Consider the following 24,768-nt stretch of genomic DNA (forward strand, 5'->3'; position numbering starts at 1 on the left):
GATGTGCTTGAAATAGTTTGATTTATATGCCATACAACACCATTGAATTTTTAGCATTGATATGCAGGTAATCGGGTTTAAATAATTAGTAATTTAGCTGACAGTTGCATGTTGGCGTGTTGTGTGTGTGACATTAAAAATTGATCCTTCCAGCAATAGAAAAAGGTAATTTGTGGTAATCATTGTCACCCGTGAAAATTATCCCCAGACTGATACGTCACTAATGACTTGATGAAATATTTATCGGTTCGAGAGTTTAATTGGGCTGTAATTCTCATGGACACCAAGTCAGTCTGTGTTTTGAGGGTCATGGAGACTGTACGGCCCATGCAGACTGAATATTATTTCGACATTGTGACACTTTTTGCATAAAAACAGACACATTAGTCACATTATTTATCAATAAACAGCATTAGGGATTTACAATACGTATCCACTCAAACCCAAAATTGCTTATGACTATTCATCAAGTGTGTTTGGAGAGAAATGTACCAATTCCTCTGCAATCGAAGAGCAAGAAGGGAGGAGGGTATTTTGCATGACTTTGAAGGTTGTGCATAAATGACAAACGATATTTCAGAAACATTATCAACAACGCCAGCTGCTTTCCAAAGTGCAGCTTTGGGATACGTTCCTGCTTCTGCGAGTAAAACGCCTGAAACGCAAAACGACCCCAATCATTCAAGCGACTTCCGGGATCTGTCACCGAAACAGACGTGCGCGTTTGATCGACTTTTTCTTCATATCGATAAGAGTAACTGATAATACCACTACAAAGGCAAAAACCGGAAAGGATCATTTCGAAAGATATCCATCTCTAGACCCCAAGCCTTGTTTACAAGTTCTTCAAACGAATGCGCCTCCGAAACAGATTTCCCCTCTCTTGCTCTGACTTTGTAAGATCTGAGGCGCAAACATCGCTAAGCTATTATTTCAAAGTGAACAATTATGCTGGAGTGCGTGGCGAAGCCTCTTGGCGACTTCAAAGCGAGTCGGCCTGTCATGGCCGAATCCTTTATTTTGATAAGAGATGTGTATAATTCGCATCCTCGGATGGACGAGCCCCCCGTTTGTGTTTCAGCGCTGCATCACAAGATGTCTGCAACGGGCAGAATTGAAATTCCAGCCACACGAGCTGTTGGAGTGGTACATCATTAGGGCAGGGAAGAAATAGAAGGGCTTTGTTTGATAAGTGCGTTGAAGGGAGAAGTCTAGGCGTTGAGAGTGGTCATGGTGTGAGTGAGTGAGTGTGTGTGTATGCGGGAGAAGCTGCGGGGAGAGGTTTAGGTCACATTGTGGAGCTGGGAATGAAAATAATAATGTTGCACAAATACACACACAAATTCCTGTCATAATCATTGGCGGATGCTGCAAACTAATCAATTGATTTTTGAAATGCAGATTAGATGGGTCTGGAGAAGAGAAAGTGGAGAAGTGACCAAAAAATTGACTCAATATAATCTTTTACTCTTGCACCATAACTGACAAGGTTGTGCAAAATTCAGAAGTTTTTAGACCAAAAATATCACAAAAAAGGCAAAAAATCTGCCAGAGGGGTAAGCAAAAAATCTTGAATTTTTTTCTTAAAAACTAAATTCAAGAAAAATTCAAACCCCAATGGCAGATTTTTTTTTTTTTTTGCTTGTTTTATGCACAAAATCACTTAAATTTGATATTTTTGTTATCAAATTTGTAATTTTGTTATTTTCTTGGGTCGTTTGGTCATCAAGAAAAAGCATCTTAATTTAAGAATTTTTAGATATTTTTACTGAAAACAAGACAAAAATACTAAGATTTTTTTTCTTAAATCATTTTTTGCAGTGTGGTAAATAGTTTTGACTCTCTGTCTACCATTGGTCAGACAAACAGGTAACATGTAAAAAATCACTTTGTCAGATTGCTCAGGGCTATAGACGGTTTCAGCAGTAACAACATAAAACCATTAAACTCCGCTGAGAATAAATGACACAACAAAGTTCTTTAAACGTAGTTTATTTATATAACAAGCAAAAAAAAAAACACATAGATTACCTAGGGAACCAAAACATTTGTTATTTTCGACGAGGCATTTGTTCAAGAGAAAGTTCGGATCCAGACGTGTATCGCGTTAGCGCACGTGTGTCTGATGAAACCGTCTATATTTACAAATTCAAATTAGAAACAATTCATAATATTGTTCGAAAGGTGACATGGTTATAACTTGTTGTAATGGTTTTGTTTTGTTGGTCCTGTCATGTCTTATATTTAACTCATTCCCGCCAGCCTTTTTTTTTATTTAAAGTTGCCCGCCATCATTTTTTTGTGATTTTCACAAAACTTTTACACAATGCATTCCAGTAAAAAAAAATCTAAAAATATATAAACATACAAATATATCAAATGAAAAAACAGACCATCTGCTTTCAAACAAACAAACAAAACGGGGAAAAAAAAAAAAACGTTTCATTTTATCTATATTTTTTTCTCTGCTTATAAACTCTTAAATAGGCTATGCGTATTTTTCTTTTTTAGCAAAAAGCTGAAATAATTGCATTTTTGTGAAGGAATTTTATTAGATATCAGATTCAGAACAATTATCAAAACATACACAGAGTGTAAAATTAATAAATAGTTTTTTGCTGCAGTTTGTTTTTATAAATTGGGTAAGTGCGGTATAACAGATTAACATAAAAATTCATCAGGAACACGTTTTTTCATGCAAATGTTTTCTCTTAATTAACAAGATGACTTGTCGATGGCGGCGAAAGAGTTAAATTGTCATGTTTGTCTCTTGTTTCCCATTTCCCTTATGTGTCATGTTCAGACATTGGTTGTCTTGGTTTATGTGTTATGTTTTGATTGGTCTACATATATAAATGCAACATTTTTGATGAGTACAGTTTAATATTACAGAAAAAAAAATATATAAATATGTATTTTAATAAAATATATGACATTAAATTTACAAACCATTAAACCAAATATTGTGTTTGTGACATTTGAACGTCTTGTCTTATCTTAAAACTGAAAATAAACAAGTTTTTCTCGCGGAAGGTCTGCATTTAAAAAAAATGAGCAAATATAATATTTCAAATTAATATTTAATGCTCCTTGCCTTTTTTATGAGGTAATTAGCTGTGTAATAAGCTGGATAATGTACAGGCAGCCGGTTGTTATCGTGACATAAGCCCCTTCAGTGTGTTATAAGATCATACGTTTTAGCTGCCCATTCATTATCCATACTGTATGTAATATTGATGTAATATTGTTGACACTTTTTATCTAAAAGAAAATACAGCATAAACTTACCATGACATTGATGATAATGGTGAGATGGTGATGGTTGTCTTAGTTTTCCAAAGTCTGTACTCATAAGCATGTTTACGTATCAGCTATTATGAATCCACTGGCTTTAAAATTATCTTTTTGTATTAAAAGAACATTCCACTTTTACTAATACTAAAATAAAACTTTCAAAGGACTTAAAACATGAACAAAATATGTGAAACACTTGACATCTGAAATATGAAAGATGAGGCTTGATAAAATATTGTTTAAGCTTAAAATTGTATATGATGGACAAAATGATCGTCCGATAGATTTTTAGATTCATCCAGAAGTTCAAAAGTGTATCTAAAATGCAGCTTTTGAAAATTACAGCTTGTTTAAATGTATAAGTAATTTGTAAAGGTTACATGCCTGGTGCAGCAAAGTCATTTCACGAGATATTACACTCATAGCGGGTAAACATATATCTGTTTGTTCTTGATATGTATCCTTGTCTCCAGAGGTTACTGGGCGCTTGCTTTTTCATCTATTGTAACTGACAGCAAATCCTTACTGTTACATGCACGACAACCATTTTCTCTAATTTAGCTTGACAACTTTGAATCGAGATTATATGAGTTTCTGAAATGTATTTATCGCACTGACACCGACTGTCAATAAGAATGTTTAAAATCAGACAAACCAAAGAGATGTGAGTATTCTGCTTTCTTCTTGTGAAGTTTCTTGATTGTTGCTCCTTAGTGCTGTGATGATAACATCAAAAACAAGCTAATGGAAAAGATGCACGGCGTCTTTTGCTATGAAAAATACTGCAGTTATTGAACATGTCACTACTTTTAAAGCCCAGAACATTTATAAAGAAAATAATCGACTGAAATGTAATAAAAGTCCAGTGATGGCTACCATTATTCAATCAATAAAATATACCCCAGTTTTTTCATATATATTTGTAAGCCATTTGTAACTGGTCAAACGTCATTCAAATGCCAGTTCTTGGGTTAGTTTAAATGTCATTCTAAAGAAATTGCAAACGTTGTGAGTTGTGTGAAGCTAGAGTGTTACTTAATTCACCAGGGGGTTAAAAATTTGTTGGTTAGTATGTGCACTTACAGTAACCCCCCTGCTGGTAAAAGCCGCAGCTACAGAATTAGGCTGTCAAGGAGCATCTATTATTCATTGATGGCCATTCGAAGTAGATGTGTTCTGGCATTTTCCCCCCAAAGAAACAAAGAAAAAATTCAATACATAATAGCAGATTTTTACCACTAGTCATTTTTGGAGGAATACCCCACTTTCATAAAAAATCCTGATAATTTACCCCCATGTCATCCAAGATGTTTATGTCTTACTACATTTTTTAGGAAAACATTCCAGGATTTTTCTCCATTTAGTGGACTTTATTGGGCCTTAAAGGAATAGTCTACTCATTTTCAATATTAAAATATGTTTATACCTTAACTAAGAATTGTTGATACATCCCTCTATCATCTGTGTGGCGTAATAGCACTTTTGGGAGTACTTGGACTCGGCGCAGTAACACCCTCCCTCTCCCATTATGAGAGTGAGAAGGGGAGCGGACTTTTCAGGCGAGTCGAAGTACTCCCAAAGGTGCTATTACGCCATAAAATATAGTTCCTCTTTTAAATCCGCTTAGAAAAGCGCTACGTTTTATTTTGTACCACCAAACTTGCTCGTATAACTACTCGTCTTAAATAGGAAAAACTTTGATGTGTTTGGTCACTTCTAGCTTTGTCTCTAAATGAATGAATGGGGCTAAGCTAGGTGCTGTCGAGGCGTTGCGGCGTGCTCCGGCTCTTGCGTGCGCGCACACAGACGACAGAGTGATGTATCAACAATTCCTAGTCAAGGCAATAACATATTTTAATATTGAAAATGAGTAGACTATTCCTTTAATGGTAAAAGTCGGCATGGAATGGAAGTGGCAATTTCCTTATTTTCACCGTGGTGATGTATATCCAAGTGAAACCGACTTCTAAAATGAAATAAGGCAGGGCTGGATTTGAATTTGTCCATCAAGATCTGATTGGATCATTTGAACTTGGCTCGTGTTGCTAATCGCTAATCGCAGCGATCTTCTTTCAGACCCCGCCCACCTGCCATACCATATGAACGAAGTAAAGAGAGATCATTTTGAGGAGGGGAGGAGATCTGCGTTTTTGATTAACACTCTTAGATTATTCTGCTGATTTTCTGTCCACTCCCAATAAAAACAGAATGTTGTGCTTTTCGCAAAAATTAAGAAAATAAAGATGATGCACGTTTTGTTCTCTCTTACTCAGTGAAGTCCTTTCAGAAACGCGTCAGAAAAATTAACTGTAACTTAATGAATACTTGTCATAGAAACACATAATGCTTGGAATGTCTGCTTTTAAATGATGTAAGTGAGATCGAAAACAGATATTGTCATTCGGTGTAAACTGTATGAGAAGGAGGAGAGGTACCGTCTTTCTCCTTTTACCTGTTTATCTGTAATGAGATGAGATCGCCACACCCCCGTGCCACTAAAGTGAACGAGCAGAAACATCCATATACATAACTCGTGCCTCCTGCAGTCAATGGATACACAATCTACGATCCAGTCTCTCCATTACTTGTTATGCTGAGTTGTTTCACCCGAGTGCACCAAACATGACATCTAAATCCTCATTTACTTGCTTATGTGTGTCAGTATCTTCATACGCGAGTGTTTTTCCGTCAAACGTTACACACGACAGGCACGCACATACACAAAACATGAGTCAGGAAATTTGACGTGCTTTTTGGTATTATTATAAAATACGCAATTGCAAACAGTACATCTCAATCCTTATTTACTTGCGTCTAAGCGTATATCTCTGCACAGCAAGTTTATTAAACACAGGATCACTCGCATGTGCACACATTCCTTTGTACTGCTTTCATGATCAACACGTGAGGGAGCAATGGCGGCGACGGCTGTAAACAAACATTGCTAAGTTGATCACGCTTGTCCCTTGTTGTGTTTCTACTATAATGATTACAAAAACACAAATAAGAGTCCAGACTACGATAGGCAGTTGTTCTGAGCTTTTTTACTGCACAAAAGTAAACCTCTCGCTGGCCAACCAAACACTAACCCTGTGTTCATTTTTATTAAAAAAATTAAAAAAGGTTTTACGCTTGCTTGAGGTGGTTTTTGATTTATGTCAAAAAGAGTACATGCGAATAATGGGAGATGGAAACGCATTTGCCAAATTAATTCTGACCTAGTGAACATTAAACCCACAGGACTGACCGTCTAGCTGTTTCGCTGTTGTTCCCTTTCAGTCGGTCACTACGACGTCACGTCGTGACCGACGAATTGGGAACCGCTTCGCGGGTGACCTATCTACTTCGAGAACTATCAGAAACGCCAATGAACTTGGCATGCAGGTATTTGCATAATGCCGGCGCCGCCCCGCCAGGTGCGTATATAAGGCACAGGTGCATAATACCAAATCAGCTTTATTGCTTCGAAGCCGGCAGACATCTGCTCACGAGAAGCTATTCTAAAACTGATCTTCGTAGATCCTGTTCTGGGAAGAAAAGTCTCAGCTTGCTGAAGTTGGTTGGGCAAAGACACCTCAGCGGAGGCTCGCAGTGTTTTTTTCCACCCTTTCTCTCTCTCTCTGTCTCTTAATTTAGGACTTGAGTTCGAGTGAGTGCGTTTGCCTCTCCCTGTGTGTTTCACCAGCTCGCACAAAAGAGTGATTTCCCTGAAAGAGCAGCACGTTTGAGCTTTGTGTCTTTTTAAAGACAGCCACTCATTCGTGTCACGGTCGGGGTCGTCTTTTTAAAGATGGATTTCCGTCCGTGCTCCGTTTCTGGATGCGGTGTGTTTATCGCCCCCCAGGATGGCCACAAGCGTTGTCTTTCGTGTCTGGGGCTCCAGCACGCAGAGGCAGCGTTGCGTGATAGCTCATGCCCCATCTGTGAGGGTATGACTATGGCGGATTTGCGGAGACGGGTGTCGTTCCTCCGGCAACGGCCCCCGCCTTCCCAGTCTGGTGCTGCTAAGGGCGCAGCTACCAGACTTGCGAAGGATGACCTCCGTATAACGGTGCTGGGTCGGTCTGCTGGTTCGTCCAGTAGCTCCCAGCGCCCTGATCCGTTGCCAGCGGAGGTCCCGATGGAGACGAGTGGCCCGTGTTCTACGGTGTCCTCGCGCTCTGTCGAGCCTCCACCTGACGCGATATCCACCGTAACGTCGGAGGGGGGGTTGTCAGCCTCAGACGTCGATCCGGATCCGCTCCCGCCTTCGGGCCAGGTTGCGGCTTCTGCGTTCGACCCTGAGATGGCAGCCATGCTCGCTCGGGCGGCGGAGGCGGTCGGCTTGGAGTGGACTAAACCTCCCCCACCTGAACCGTCCCGCCTCGATGATTGGTTCTTCGGGGGTGCCAGGGCTTCTCAGTCCTCGCCCCCGGTGCCTTTCTTCCCCGAGGTGCATGAAGAGCTGACGCGGTCGTGGAAAACCCCGTTTTCCGCCCGGAACCGGCCGTATCAGCCTTCACCTCTCACCTCTCTCGAGGGTGGAGATGCCAAGGGGTACACTGGTATCCCGTCAGTGGAGCGCCCGGTCGCGATGCAGTTGTGTCCGGCCGGTGTCGCTTCCTCCTGGCGGGACCAGCCTACTCTCCCCTCACGGGCCTGTAAGCAGTCTTCGGCGCTGTCCGGTGCTGCTTACAAGGCTTGTGGGGAGGCAGCCTCTGCCCTGCATGCCATGGCATTGCTGCAGGTTCATCAGGCTAAGGCTCTGAGGGATCTGCACGCGGGAGGTCACGACTCGGCGGAGTTCTCTGAACTACGTGCGGCTACAGATCTGGCGCTTCGTGCGACCAAGGTCACCGCACGCGCCGTCGGGCGTGCGATGTCTACCCTGGTAGTCCAGGAACGCCATCTCTGGCTGTGTCTGGCGGACATGAAGGACGCTGATAAAACCCGGCTCCTGAATGCTCCGGTTTCCCAGACCGGCCTGTTCGGCGAGACGGTCGAGGAGTTTGCCCAGCAATTCTCCGCGGCCAAGAAGCAGACTGAGGCCATCGCTCAGATCATGCCACGTCGGAAGCGTCCTGCGCCTGCCCCATCCACGTCGGCGCCTCAGCCTGCTCCTCGCCGAGGGCGTCCTGCGGCGGCCGCCTCCGTTCCTCCCCGGGGCTCTTCTAAGAAGCGAGGAACCGGTCGTCAGCAGCCCGCCCCGCCCGCTCAGCCCGCTGCAAAGGGTGGTAAAAGAAGATCAAAGCGGCCCTGAGACGGGCGACCTAGAGATGGAGGGGATCGCTCTTCGGGAGATGGTGAAGGCACCACTCCCCCCACCGGAGGAGGGCCGGTTGGGGAATCTTTTGTTTCATTTTTCTGTTCCGCCGACTTTTCAGTCGGCACCCACAAATCCACAAAAAGAGCGAATTCCACTTCCATCTCTAGGTCTTCAGATGAGCTCCGGAGATACGAGAGGGCTCATAACCCCCCCTCGTTCTCCGACTCATCAGAGGAGAACGAGAGCGACGCACGGGCTCATAACCCCACCGCGCTCTCAGCCGGTAGGAGACAGCTACGGGCTCATAACCCATCGTCTCCCTCCTCCTTCGCCAGAGGGTGCATCGAGTGGTGTGAGGTGTCTTCAGCAGAGCCTCCCTTACTCAACCACCCAGCAACGGACTCAGGTGAGTGTTATCACACACAACACTGCTGTCGGTGCGGCCGTTACGCACACACCGGCGATCACCTCCGTTGCGCCCGCCGCGGGTACACCGATCGTGCCTTTAGTCCCTCTCGCACGGTATCTGGGGGCGTGGGAACAGCTTCCCAGCCCGTCGCGTTGGCTTTTACGCACGATTCGTCTCGGCTATGCGATCCAATTTGCCCGGCGTCCCCCCAAATTCTCCGGCGTTCGTTTCACTACGGTGAGAGCTGCCGATGCGCACGTCCAACGTGCGGAGATCGCTGTCTTATTGGCGAAAGACGCGATTCAGCCGGTCCCTCCAGCCGATATGAGGTCGGGGTTATACAGCCCTTACTTTATTGTACCCAAGAAAAGCGGCGGCTTGCGACCGATCCTGTACCTGCGTTCGCTGAACCGTGCACTTCACAGAATGCCGTTCAAAATGCTGACGCCCAAACGCATATTTCCATGCATTCGTCCAAACGATTGGTTCGCATCTATCGACCTGAAGGACGCGTACTTTCACGTATCGATTCTCCCCCGACACAGGCCGTTTCTCCGCTTTGCGTTCGAGGGGCGAGCATACCAGTACAAAGTCCTCCCATTCGGGCTCTCTCTGTCGCCCCGTGTATTCACCAAAGTAGTGGAGGGGGCTTTAAAACCCCTGAGAGAGAGAGGTGTGCGCATTCTCGCGTATCTGGACGATTGGCTAATAATAGCTCAAACACGTCAGACGCTGTGCGATCACAGAGATTTAACTTTAAAACACCTCGCTCGTTTGGGTCTTCGGGTCAACTGGGAAAAGAGCAAGCTTTGCCCCGTGCAGAGAATCTCTTTTCTCGGTATGGAACTGGACTCGATCGATTTGACAGCTCGTCTAACAGAAGCGCGTGTACAGTCGATTCTGACTTGCCTGAATACATTCAAGAGCAAGAGCGCGGTCCCGCTGAAACAATTTCAGAAGCTTTTGGGGCATATGGCAGCAGCCGCAGCTGTAACTCCGCTCGGACTGCTTCATATGCGACCGCTTCAGCGTTGGCTTCACGATCGAGTCCCGAGGAGAGCGTGGTTGCGCGGCATTCACCGTGTTATCATTACACCTGCGTGTCGTCGCACTTTCACTCCGTGGTCAGACCGTGCGTTTCTCCGAGCCGGTGTGCCTCTGAGACAGGTCTCCAGGCACGCGATAGTATGCACGGATGCGTCAGACACAGGGTGGGGGGCCACGTACGATGGGCTCGCGGCTTCGGGGGTCTGGACGACACCCCAGCTGCATTGGCACATAAACTGCCGGGAAATGTGGGCTGTATATCTTGCGCTCGTCCGTTTCAGCAACGAGTTACGGGGCAAAGATGTATTAGTTCGTACAGACAACACTGCGACCGTGGCGTACATCAATCGTCAAGGCGGTTTACGCTCGCGTCACCTGTCGCATCTCGCCCGTCACCTCCTCACTTGGAGTCAGAAGAATTTGAGGTCTCTTCGTGCCATTTACATCCCGGGCACGCTCAATGTAGAGGCGGATGCGCTCTCTCGGGCTGCGCGTCCCGGCGAATGGCGACTCCACCCCATTGCGGTTCAGCAAATTTGGAGACGTTTCGGCAAAGCGCAGATAGATCTGTTTGCTTCCCCAGAGACGACCCATTGTCGCCTGTTCTATTCACTAGCCGACGACTCGCTCGGCGTGGATGCATTGGCACACAGCTGGCCGCGAAACATGCGCAAATACGCGTTCCCTCCGGTGAGCCTCATTGCGCAAACCTTATGCAAAATCCGGGAGGACGAGGAGAGCGTGCTGTTGGTGGCACCGTATTGGACAACCAGGAGCTGGTTTCCAGAACTCTCTCTCCTCGCGACAGCCCCTCCGTGGAAGATTCCCCTGAGGAAGGACCTTCTTTCTCAACAAGAGGGCACATTATGGCACCCGCGCCCCGACCTGTGGAACCTCCATGTGTGGTCTCTGGACGGGGCACGGAGGATATGAGTGATTTACCGCAAGAGGTATCTAACACTATTGCTGCTGCGCGAGCGCCGTCTACGAGACAGGCTTACGCGCTTAAATGGAACCTGTTTGTCGACTGGTGTTCTTCCCGAAGTGAAAACCCCCGAGAATGCCCGATTAGTGTTGTGCTTTTATATCTCCAGCGTCGCTTGGAGAATAGGCTGTCACCATCCACTATTAAAGTCGATATCGCGGCGATATCAGCTCACCATTCACCCGTAAACGGTAGAACAGTGGGTCAGCACGACCTAGTCATTAGATTTCTCAGAGGCGCTCGAAGACTGAATCCTTCGCGTCCCCCCTCTATTCCTCCTTGGGACCTGTCCTTGGTGCTGAAATCACTCCAGGAAGCCCCATTCGAGCCTCTGCATAGTGTGAGTGTTAAGTTTCTTACAATGAAAACTTTAACTCTCCTTGCTTTGGCTTCTGTTAAGAGGATAGGGGATATTCATGCATTTTCGGTCGATGAATCGTGCCTTCAGTTCGGGCCGGCTGCATCCAGCGTAACACTGAGACCCCGGCCCGGCTTTGTGCCCAAAGTTCCCACCACTCCTTTTAGAGATCAAGTGGTGAATCTCCAAGCACTGCCTTTGGAGGAGGCAGAACCAGCCATGGCTTTGTTATGTCCTGTTCGTGCACTACGTGTGTATATAGACAGGACGCAAAGTTTTAGGACCTCAGATCAGCTCTTTGTTTGTTACGGTGGTCAGCAGAAAGGAAAAGCTGTCACCAAGCAGAGGATGTCCCATTGGATTGTGGATACTATAGCCCTTGCATATCAAAAGCAGAATGTGCCTTGTCCATTTAATTTACGTGCCCACTCTACTCGCAGTGTGGCATCATCTTGGGCACTGGCTCGCGGTTCCTCGCTAACAGATATTTGTAGAGCTGCAGGCTGGGCGACACCTAATACGTTCACAAGATTCTATAGTGTTCGTGTCGAACCGGTTTCCACTCGGGTTCTTTCTACTAACTAGTTAAGAATGCCGAGGGTCGGCTCGTGTGTCGGCTTGGAGCCTCTATTTTGGTGCTGCACATTTGCACCATTATGGAAGGCCATCGGGGCAAAAACGTCTAAAAAACTGTTTTTGCCTCTCCTCCACCGCCCTGATAGCTGGTGTTGCGGAGCATCCGCTGTCAACCTATCACTGATGTATTCTTTGTAAACCTGTGTAGGCTAGGCGTCCACATTTGTCCCCTACGTGGGGTTCATTTGTGTGTATAGTCCGTGGGGTTCTAATCCTCCACGTTTTTCCTTGCAGAGCCTGCTCTGCATCTCTCAACATACCATGTATTGTTCAGAGACTTTATTTGAGCAACCTGTCGGTTGTTTCATATATTTTTATGTCATCCATTTAACCTTCTTAGGGGATGGCTTCCGCAGTGTTCTAGCTCCGCTCAGTTTAGACGCTTCTCCCAGTTCGCTGCTTCACTATCGTGGGTTAAGGAACAGGTAGTGACCGGCCTTCTGCATTTCGCCTTAGGTTCCGCCCCTTATGTGGAGGGCGGAGGGCTTTGCAGGCACTGGAAGGGTTCAGCTGCAGTGGCGTTTTGGTAGGGATTCCCAATTCGTCGGTCACGACGTGACGTCGTAGTGACCGACTGAAAGGGAACGTCTCGGTTACGTATGTAACCCTCGTTCCCTGAAGGAAGGGAACGGAGACGTCACGTCCCGTCGCCACAGTTTGCTGTTCCATTGCTGTTCAGGCCGGGCACTGTTGCTCGGCTTCTCAGCAATAATATAGCTGATTTGGTATTATGCACCTGTGCCTTATATACGCACCTGGCGGGGCGGCGCCGGCATTATGCAAATACCTGCATGCCAAGTTCATTGGCGTTTCTGATAGTTCTCGAAGTAGATAGGTCACCCGCGAAGCGGTTCCCAATTCGTCGGTCACGACGTGACGTCTCCGTTCCCTTCCTTCAGGGAACGAGGGTTACATACGTAACCGAGACGTTTTCTTTACTATATATGTGGCTCGACGTCGTCGCAATGTCGTTGCTTCGAGTGCCTTCATCTAAAATGCTGCATTGCTTCTTCTGTCCACAGCATTCAGTTTGATAATTACAAGCTGCACTGCTAATAAATCAATAACTTTCTCCATCGTGACTACATGCAGTCCTGTCTCCATTTTCGAAACGTGCCTTGTTTTGTTTACTGTTGGTTACTAGGTTACCAAAACTGGACCACCGTTATTCTCTCAAACAACTTGATTAAAACGCACCTAATTTGCATTTGTTTGTTTTTCTTTTTTGCGAATTTTGAAAGATTGCCTTCATGTTTGGATGGCAACCCAGCTAATGATGATCGTTTTCCTAGATAAGACCCATATGCCTCATTTGGGATTGTTTAGAGCAAATAAACATCTTGGTGAGTAAGTTATCAGAATTTGTTTCTCTATGAAAGTGGAAAATTCCTTTCAGCATAGCTACATTTCTAATCAAAATTGTCAGGACTTCACCTGACATGACATCACAATTAGGGGTCATGTGATTGGTCTAATAATTTCTCCATCCAGATATGAGCACCTACCTGTAAGATGAACGAGAACCCTCTAAGTATTACAAACCTTTGTGATCATCTACCGTAGCCAAACAACTGTTATTTTATTCAACCCTATGCTTCTTTTGGAGAGGCTATGAGATGCACCTCATCGCTCTTTCGCAATGAACAAGTCGGACAAAAGGCACTGCTGACACAAACTGCCACCGAGATTAGACTTTCGAATCAAATCTCGGGCTACATCAACGAGAGTTCAGAAATCCAATTCTACAGACATGGGTGGCACAGGAGAAATCAATCACAGATCGCATTAACCAGCTGCGATTCTATGATTGCTTCTATATCGGCCATTTCACACCTGGGCCTACTAGAAGCACAAAAGGATCCCACACCCTTACTTAAATGACACAAAGCTGAGAATAATGACCACTATGAATAACAAACCCAGCAAGCAGGAATACCTCGCTGCTTTTTCCTCATTCTAGATGGGCTCAGTACCAGAGGAAATGTTGTAACCTGAAATGCCTCACTGTAATCCGGTATACCCGACACCTCCGCTCTCAGCCAATGTGGGCCCAATATAAACCACCTATGATGATAGTTGGCAGCGTTAACCCATCATTCTCTTGATTTATCTTCTGTCAGTCGGAGGAAAACACTGACCTGGTATGGTGATACTTTTTGTTCTTTGAAACAGAGTGAAACAGAATATTACTTAAGGAAAGTAGTGGGCGTGGCTTGTGTATTCTACTGCACTGCAAAAAAATGGCTTTCTTACTTAGTATTTCGGTCTTGTTTTCAGTTAAAATATCTAAAAATTCTTAAAATAAGTTGTATTTTCTTGATGATCAAAATGACCTAGGAAAATAAGTCTAGTTTTTAAAAAAAAAAATTTTAAGTAAATTGGTGCTTAAAACAAGCAAAACATTTTTTTGAAAAATTCTTGAAGCAAGTTTACTTTTTTCATAAACACTTAATTTAAGAAATGTTTTGCTTGTTTTAAGCACAAATTCGCTTAAATTATTATATTATGTCGGAGCCGATGTCGCCGGCAGCGCTCAGATATGTGGTGCTTTCGCACTTTCGGCGGCCCGAGTTACATTCCCGGCTCGTGGTCATTTGCCGGTCCCATGCCCAAAAATGGCCAAAAATATAACATAAAAAATATACATTATATTATAATTATTATATTTTAAAATCTCTAAAATCTTGATTTATTTTTCTCAGGTCATTTTGCTTATCAAGAAATGTATCTTAAAATATAAAAAAATCCTTAAATTAACTAAAAACAAGACAAAAAAAGTAAAAACTGAATTTTTTTTGCAGTGTGTGCTTTAAAGGGATAATTCACCCAAAAATGAAAATAATGTCATTAATGACTCACCCTCATGTCGTTCCAAACTCGTAAGACCTCCGTTCATCTTCTGAACACAGTTTAAGATGTTTTAGATTTAGTCCAAGAGCCTTCTGACTCTTCATTGAAAATCTTTGTACTGTATACTGTCCATGTCCAGAAAGGTAATAAAAACATCATCAAAGTAGTCCATGTGACATCAGTGGGTCAGTTAGAATGTGTTGAAGCTTCGAAAATACATTTTGGTCCAAAAATAACAAAAAATATGACTTTATTTAGCATTGTCTTCTCTTCCCCATCTGTTAGCGCGTACATGAGACTAAAGTCACATGACGCGGATGACGTGTTATCCTCAGACATGTTTGCGTAGTTTTTTTTAAAACTTACAGCGTGCGTCCCTCTCAGACTGTAAACGAATCCCCCCCAGAAAACACAGCTGGGGCGCACCAGATAACACGTCAGTCGCATCGTACGTCATCCGCGGAAGAGAAGACAATGCTGAATATAGTCATAATTTTTGATATTTTTGGACCGAAATGTATTTTCGATGCTTCAACACATTCTAACTGACCCACTGATGTCACATGGACTACTTTGATGATGTTTTTATTACCTTTCTGGACATGGACAGTATACCGTACACAGATTTTCAATGAAGGGTCAACAAGCTCTCGGACTAAATATAACACATCTTAAACTGTGTTTCGATGGTAAACAGAGGTCTTACGAGTTTGGAACGACATGAGGGTGAGTCATTAATGACATTATTTTCATTGTTGGGTGAACTATTCCTTTAAATGGATGTAGAAAAATTTAGAAAGGGAACTGGCATCAGAGTGACAGAGTTGAAGGGGGCGGAGTTAACAGATGGTCCTGCCCAAGCCTTAAGCTAACATCATCAGAGAATAATCACCACAAAAGGGCAGAAGTACATTTGAAGAGTTTCGTTGCAAAAAGTTTTTTTAATTTTTCAGAAATCTCGTTTTTTGGTTGTGCATTCCAATTAATATCAATTCAACTGCAGTTGGTTTGTTTTGATTTAAACCTTCATAGCTTAAAAAATTCAACTAAGTAGCACCATAAAACAAAATAATAACATGATAACATAATAATAAACACATTTTAACAAAAATACATTTTTTTAAAAACAGATATATCTCGTTTTGCAACAAAACTCTACATTTTCAGATTTTGGTTGAAGTTTAAGAACACATGAATTTTAAAAAAATGACTTACAAGGTTATTGTTTATAATAAACACTGCAATATTACATTAAAAAGTAAGAATTTTCAGGTGTGATTTCATCGAGACTTTAAAAGTTTTTAAGGGAACAAAATGTGACTCTCATTGGTTTGTTTGTGTCTGGTCGTCACCTACAATTTTTGCACTTTCAGAACCTTTCTGATTTGCTGTACAAAAGGTTCTTTGTAGTAAAATAAAAGTTCTTTAGATTATAAAAAAGTTTCTGTGATGAACATTTATTTTTCTATTATTAAAAAACTTTTTTCCCTAACTTGTGTGCTGGTCTTGTAAAGTGGCAAGTGAAATTCAAATTGCACATGGACTGTAGTGAGGATACACAGTGATTTCATCTGTTTGGAATTAGCAGCGGGGCTAATCAAGAAGCGATCTGGGAGCCATACATCCGCCCTTCGCGCGATATCGGCCTCATTTTTAATTAGTTCTATTGGCTCAGCGAGAGCGGATTTTCTAGATCATTTATTTTTTCGTCCTAAAACATCCAATTATTCACTCTATGGGGCCCTATGATGACTGCCATAATTCCAGACCCTTTTTATCGAGCAAGTCGCAAGGCCTTTCTTAATTAAGTAAGATGCCTATTTCCATTTACTTCAACCTCCCAGAACATTGGCTGTGAAGGCGCATTCCTGCGAGTCTCGTGTTGAATAAATCAAGGATAATAAAGTGTGGTCTTAAGAATGATGTGTGTGTGTGTGTGTGTGTGTGTGTGTGTTAGAAGCAACGATCTATATCTACCGTCCACGTCTTGCTAGGTAATAATGCATTATGCAAATGATAAACCTCTGCAAATCCTATTAAAGTAGATAACATATCATTAAAATGTAAGTTCTTTATGTATCAACTCTTTAAAACGTACATCAGAGGACACGCTTGGAATAATAAAGGTCGATTTTGATATACAGTCTTTACGTATTCAGCGTGTATACATCGAAAGGAAACGGCACTACATTAGCAGCCCCCTTGAATTTCACGGTTGAATGACAACTCATCTAGTTTGTTTTCTTGTGTGCGTTTGCGCAGATTATAAAAAATATCCTTTGCAAAAATCTCCATAAATCAGCCGTTGTGTAAAATGATATTTTCATATTGCTTCAAAGTTCTACGTGAACTTTTTTGTCATTACAGGTAGACACGTTTTACAAAGCAATAATAGAAAAAGTATTACCCACAGGTTTTAGATTAGGATGAGTCTAATGTATAATAAAAGCCATAACAAAGACTCATTTGAAGACGCGACTGGTATTCAAATGGCTCGTGGTTTAAAAGTTCACGAAGAACCGCCGGCCCCTTTGACACCATTGATCTGATTGTGCCGTCGTGTTAAATAAACAGATCGAGGCCAGGTGGCAAAAATAATCCTATCTTTCATAAAGGATTATGGGAGTGATTATCTGGCAATAAATCAAAGTCGCTGGATATTAAGTTGGCGTGGCCACCTGAGGCCCACTTCTCGCTCGCTGCTAACAATTACCATGACAAAGAGATGCTCGCTCGCTCTCTTCCTCTTCCTCTCTCGCACACTCTTTCACCTTTGCTAAAAAGTTGTTAGCCGAAATGACTTTGGATATTTGTCTCCTAACTCTTTTGGTGTGCAAATGGATGTTCTGACAGTCTCCCATGGGTCGCAAAAAAGACATGTCCCGATCATCGGGGTTCAGAAAGAGACGAGAATGAATAATTATGAGGAATGGCTTCGATCACTGTACACACATTTCGTCTGCTGTTTTCTGAGGCAAGAGATTAATGGCCATCCGTAAGAGTGAGGAACACCTGCTAACTATTCATCAAATCAGACTGATTCTGGCAAGCAACTTGTTTGGGAAGTTTAAATATTATAATGTATTAGAAAGCAGCTGTAGGGCATAGAAAAACACCAAACCTACTACTATAAGTTAGGCTACCAAAACAAAAGTTCATGACTACTTAATTCAACTCGCCCTTGTTGCTAAAAGTTTGATCATGCGTTTACTGCTATGGGCGTGGAGAGTGGAAGAGGGGTCTTACGAGACCACTTAATCCCTCCTCCCCAAAATCCACTTTCAAGGTTATTTGTGGCTGTACTATGATTATCGTAGTTATGAACATTGTAATCATAAGCATAATAATCATTAGTATAATAAATTATTTTATAATTATTCCTGTCTGGCTTAGCTCAATTATAGGGTTGTCTGATTTGGACTCGAACTATTTTGGCAGGAGTTTAATGCTTGGCAGATGAGCGCCAATATCATAAGTGCTGCATCTGAAATGCAGCAACTGATTCTGGAAAAGGATAAGGTTAAAGTGAAAGAGGTATTGTGCATTAAAAAAATAGTTAAGATAACAATGCATGTTAAACACAAAACGAAAAATTCTGATGTATGTATATTTATGCATATGGGTCATTCTACAAAAATGGTGGAAATGCTTGTCCCTTGCTTTTGCAGACCCCTTAATCATTTAATTTGACCCAATAATCCCATAATGATATATATATTTAATAAATATAGACTGTCCTTAACATGATAAAAGAGTTTGTTTATGTACTTTTCTTTTTTTAAACTTTTTTTTAAATGTCTGGCCCTGAAATTTGCCCTGTCCCTTTTATCATGCATGGAAGTTGAACTGTGTACTTCTTATTTAAAACCATGTTTTTTGTAAAACAAATCTAATTTACATTTACCTTTAACCTTGTATGAATTTACTACAAAACTGAAATGGTAAAAATACACTATTAATATAAATAATATCAAATAAATATTTGTCCACCAAATTTATGTCATTGGTGTTACCCTACCCAAAACACTTTTATTTTGAAACAATGCATCAGCTCTTTGAAGTTTTTCATGGGTCAAGAGGTCAGTGAAAGAAGTGCAGTGGAGGAAGGCAAAATGTTTTTGAGATGTCTTACCTTATTTGTCTAAAATATCATGATAAGAATTTTGAGATAAGATTTTTTGGATGTCATTAGTGTTACTCTTTTTTTTTTTATAACTGGGAGTGTTAAGATCTTTACATAAAAATACATTATACTGAATAAGTATGTGATTGTTACATCTCTGATGAAATGGCACATGGCAGCCATTTTGTTAAAATATTAGTTTTTTTCTGTAAATTGTCATTGGTGTTCCCATCATTGTTGTTACTGTCATTGGTGTTACTTCTCTAATGAGTACTTTTTATATTCCAATTTTGTCATTGGTGTTACATTGTGTCATTGGTGTTAAACCAAGTTTTGGTGTTATGAATGTATTTTGTTGTACTTTCTAGTAATTTTTCTCCGCTTTTCTTGCTGTTATCATTCCTCTACTCAACCTTTAACTAAATACACAAGCTGTAATGAGAAAAAATATTTAGTATCAACATTAATGTTGTTTAAATCACAGGTAACACCAATGACAAATAAATGACTCATGGATTCTTTATTAAAATGTATTAAAAAGTTAAAAATAGATTAAGCTCCCCGCTTTGCGGATTCATAGAATTGACAAGTTAATTAATGCTATTATAGAAGTTTTGGGTATATTGAAAGAAGTTAATTTAAGCAAATTTCCATCACCCGAATTCCACCTTTTCTGTAGAATGACCCATATATGATAAGCATGTCTGTCCAAAAAAAGTGAACTATAATGAATGTATTTTTGCTTTAAAATAATAATGTACAGAAGCTAAGAATACAGTGCGAGCAGAGGTCGAAAGTGCAAATAATACTATTTTTGTTCTGCCTGTTCGACTACATAACAGCTTGTGAAATAGCCTAACAGATCAGTTCTGACTCACTACCCAACTCAACCAGCTCACCTTTGGGTCAAAGCACGATCGGGCACAGCTCTTCAATTTCCCATTAGCCTGTGTGAGCTCTTTGTTGCTATATTCGTGTTTTGTCGTTTTAGTCCACTTTTGTTGCTTATTTTAACCGGCTGGGATGTTGGACATCGATAAAATTGTACAGAACATCAAGCTCAGTTGGGTGGAGGGATGCCTATGTGTTTTTGCATTGCACGCGAGCCATTAAGCTTGCATTGATCCACAGCTCTGAGATGATGTCACAAATTGCCGGGAGCTTGCCTGGGGGAGTTTTTTTCCAAGGCTTTCCTGATTTTGCCAAGTGGTCGATGTCCTCAGGGAAACATTATGTTGACCCTGACAACATTTCAATCAACCAATCAGATTTAAGTTTAGGGTTTGTTTCAAGTTTAAGCTTACAACCAGGATTAGCTGCTAGAATCTAGACGATTGTGATGCTCCTTACCATGTTTGAAAGATTCAGTCACAATGCAATGATAACAAAAGTTAAATTACAGGCTGTGAGTATGATAATGTCAGTCTTTCCTACATCACCAATCCCTGGTAGTAAACTGTTGCCTACAATCCGTGTGTTTTTTGTAGTCCAAGAAAATAGGCCGCATTACATAAGTATCACTGCGCCACTGTTGCTACATAGCCTACTGATTTATGAAAATAAACACCACAGTCATTAATCATATTTTAAATTGTTCTACAATTGCACAATTATGGCGATATCCAGATAAATGTCAATAAATATTGTTGAGTCATCTCGTCAATTAAGAGAAAACGTTCTCTGAGGAGTTTCTATCTCAAATTCATATCTCTGCTATTATCCACTGGGTGGCGATCTTACCCAACTTAAACATTGACAGATTCAATAAACACTAAAAACAGTATGTATACAGTATTGTTCAAAATAATAGCAGTACAATGTGACTAACCAGAATAATCAAGGTTTTTAGTATATTTTTTATTGCTACGTGGCAAACAAGTTACCAGTAGGTTCAGTAAATTCTCAGAAAACAAACAAGACCCAGCATTCATGATATGCACGGTCTTAAGGCTGTGCAATTGGGCAATTAGTTGAAAGGGGTGTGTTCAAAAAAATAGCAGTGTCTACCTTTGACTGTACAAACTCAAAACTATTTTGTACAAACATTTTTTTTTCTGGGATTTAGCAATCCTGTGAATCACTAAACTAATATTTAGTTGTATGACCACAGTTTTTTAAAACTGCTTGACATCTGTGTGGCATGGAGTCAACCAACTTGTGGCACCTCTCAGCTGTTATTCCACTCCATGATTCTTTAACAACATTCCACAATTCATTCACATTTCTTGGTTTTGCTTCAGAAACAGCATTTTTGATATCACCCCACAAGTTCTCAATTGGATTAAGGTCTGGAGATTGGGCTGGCCACTCCATAACATTAATTTTGTTGGTTTGGAACCAAGACTTTGCCCATTTACCAGTGTGTTTTGGGTCATTGTCTTGTTGAAACAACCATTTCAAGGGCATGCCCTCTTCAGCATAGGGCAACATGACCTCTTCAAGTATTTTAACATATGCAAACTGATCCATGATCCCTGGTATGCGATAAATAGGCCCAACACCATAGTAGGAGAAACATGCATATCATGATGCTTGCACCTCCATGCTTCACTGTCTTCACTGTGTACTGTGGCTTGAATTCAGAGTTTGGGGGTCGTCTCACAAACTGCCTGTGGCCCTTGGACCCAAAAAGAACAATTTTACTCTCATCAGTCCACAAAATGTTCCTCCATTTCTCTTTAGGCCAGTTGATGTGTTCTTTGGCAAATTGTAACCTCTTCTGCACATGCCTTTTTTTAACAGAGGGACTTTGCGAGGGATTCTTGAAAATAGATTAGCTTCACACAGACGTCTTCTAACTGTCACAGTACTTACAAGTAACTCCAGACTGTCTTTGATCGTCCTGGAGGTGATCATTGGCTGGGCCTTTGCCGTTCTGGTTGTTCTTCTGTCCGTTTTGATGGTTGTCTTCCGTTTTCTTCCACGTCTCTCTGGTTTTGCTCTCCATTTTGGGGCGTTGGGGATCATTTTAGCTGAGCAGCCTATCATTTTTTGCACCTCTTTGTAGGTTTTCCCCTCTCCAATCAACTTTTTAATCAAAGTACGCTGTTCTTCTGAACAATGTCTTGAACGACCCATTTTCCTCAGCTTTCAAATGCATGTTCAACAAGTGTTGGCTTCATCCTTAAATAGGGGCCACCTGATTCACACCTGTTTCTTCACAAAATTGATGACCTCAGTGATTGAATGCCACACTGCTATTTTTTTTTGAACACACCCCCTTCAACTAATTCAACTAATTGCCCAATTGCACAGCCCCAAGAGCGTGCACATCATGAATGCTGGGTCTCATCTGTTCCCCGAGAATCTACTGAACCTACTGGTAACTTGTTTGTCACGTAGCAATAAAAAAATATACTAAAAACCTTGATTATTCTGGTTAGTCACATTGTACTGCTATTATTTTGAACAATACTGTATTTTGATGGCTCTGAATCTGATCTCTTACAAAAGTTCTTCACAAAATGTGAATTATCTCAGCGTTTAGCTGAAAATTTGAGAGGTGATAAGAGAACAAATGGAGGTAGGATAAAAAAAAAAATTTTAAGCGGAGCGTCTGTACTTTCATTTGATATATTTTATGTTTATTTAAAGAAGAAAATATTTCTGGAAGCCGTTAAACTAAAACTGGGTGGCAACTTTAAAAAAAAAAAATGCTGACGGGTAAAGAGTTAAGCATGCTTCCAAGCATATTTGAACATCACTTCAACAGTTGCACGATATAAATGTTAATGTATCAATTAGATGAATGTTGATTTATAAAAATAAACACCACAGTCTTAAATCATATTTTCATTGTGTCTTTGCTGCGTCTGTGTTGCTTGAGCACCGCGCTCTGTTGCAGCCACACTTGATTTTGAGGAACTACTTTGTTTGGTGGAAGAGTAATATTTGTACTAATATAATTACAACCTATTTGTGTTTTATTTGATAAAATCCTCCTATGCATATGAAGTAACCGTTGTATAAAAGCAATAAGCTCCGCAAAGCAGTGGGGTTACAGCGCATTTTATAACAGCTAAGGGGGTTTTAGGCACTCCGCTTCGTGTCGTGCCTAACAACGCCCCTTAGCTGTTATAAAATGCACTTTAACCCAGTGCTTCTTGGGGCTTATTGCTTTATTGGACTAATAGACTTAAAGTTCACTGTTGAAACAAATACTGTAGTTATTAGTGACAAATACCCAAATATTAATGTATAATATATAAAAAACATCTATGTTTTCTATATGTATACAGTATAATAAGTCATAATTGTATTCAACATACATAATTGTGAATTAATGCAATACAATATCAGATTACTATTGTATAATTTGTTTAAACTATGCAAAATTGTATGTTAATATGCATAATATAGATCATATTATTTCTAGATTAGATTTAGTTTTAATTAAAATAATGTTACACACACTAAATATGCTGGGTTTATTCAACCCATGTTTAGGTACACTGTCAGAAACAGATGGTCAAAAAATGTCCCCACACTCTAAAAATGCTAGGTTGTTTTTAACCCACAGGTGGGTAACTATTGGACAGAACACATTGCTGGGTTAAAATGACCCAAGTTTTAACCCAACTGCTGGGTTGTTTCAACTTTTCAATTAAGAGTTAAAAATCGTCAATTAAGAGAAAATGATTCCCTGCCAATGACGAGTATTTCCAGCAACCCGTAATACCGCTATTATCCACCAGGTGCTGTTCTTCCGCAACTTATAAATGCTGGAAGTAAATGCTGGCTTAACCCATATCTTTAACCCAGAATCTACTGCATGTAAATACAAAATAGAACAGAAGCATCAATTTCAACCAAAAAATAATACAAATAAACCCCAAACACAGCAAGGGTGCGACTGCAGTGCACAATATCATTTTGTGTACTGCTGGGTGACAAACATTCACCGCTCGTACGCCGAGGTGATTTATTAGAGGAAAGTCCAACCACATAAACTTATTCACATTGTTCTGAAGCAACAGGGCATGCTGGGTCCTGGAAAAGAGGCATGTTCGAAAGGTACAAAGATAAAATGTCAAACGCTGGGGGTGGGAGGGCGGCACAAGCGCTCAGGTCTATCGCCCCAGCGGGAGACCCTACGGACATTGAGCACACAATCTGGTTGGGGGGCTGGCATCGATCATAGTGACAGTATCTGCCACTTGTAACGTCGGAAATAACAACTCTTTCAAAACAGTGCGGCGGGGTGTCACGGCCCCGTGCCGGATGAGAGAAAGTCATCTTTGACAAGCTACGGAAAATCTGTTTTGAACACAAAGCCTCAAAGGGCAATTTACTTTTATTCCTTCGAGTGCTTTTTGTTTTAACTGTCTTTGGATGTTATAAAAGATTTACTCCTGTTTTGTTATTCAGTAGAAAAAGACAAATGAGTACAATCCTTGTGCCGTATAGCTGTACACTTTTCTACGTATAATTTCTATATGAGGAAATATGAACTGACCACCAGAAGTCTATTGGCATAAAAATATTTTCAAAGTTGATTTGTTTGCTCAACAGAGAGAGAATCTGTACAGAAAAGCAAAACTTTTGCTTAGCGTGGTTCTTAAGGTAAAGAGATCAAAGATCATTTTCTTCTTTCAGCAGTACAAATCAAGTATGCAGAACATCAATTTTGAATGCATCATACAGACCAATGCTTCTCACACCAGCTACCACTTCTGATATACCTGTATCACCTGACTGCACCTTACACAAGACATAAAGAATTCTCATATATTTATAGACTTTCTTGTTTAGTTTAGTACAGTGTCTTTAGTACAACTAAGATCTTTGTCATGAACATATGTTGCTCAAGCTAAACAAGCAA

Source organism: Misgurnus anguillicaudatus, chromosome 6 (assembly GCF_027580225.2).
Source record: "Misgurnus anguillicaudatus chromosome 6, ASM2758022v2, whole genome shotgun sequence".
Lineage (NCBI taxonomy): Eukaryota > Metazoa > Chordata > Actinopteri > Cypriniformes > Cobitidae > Misgurnus > Misgurnus anguillicaudatus.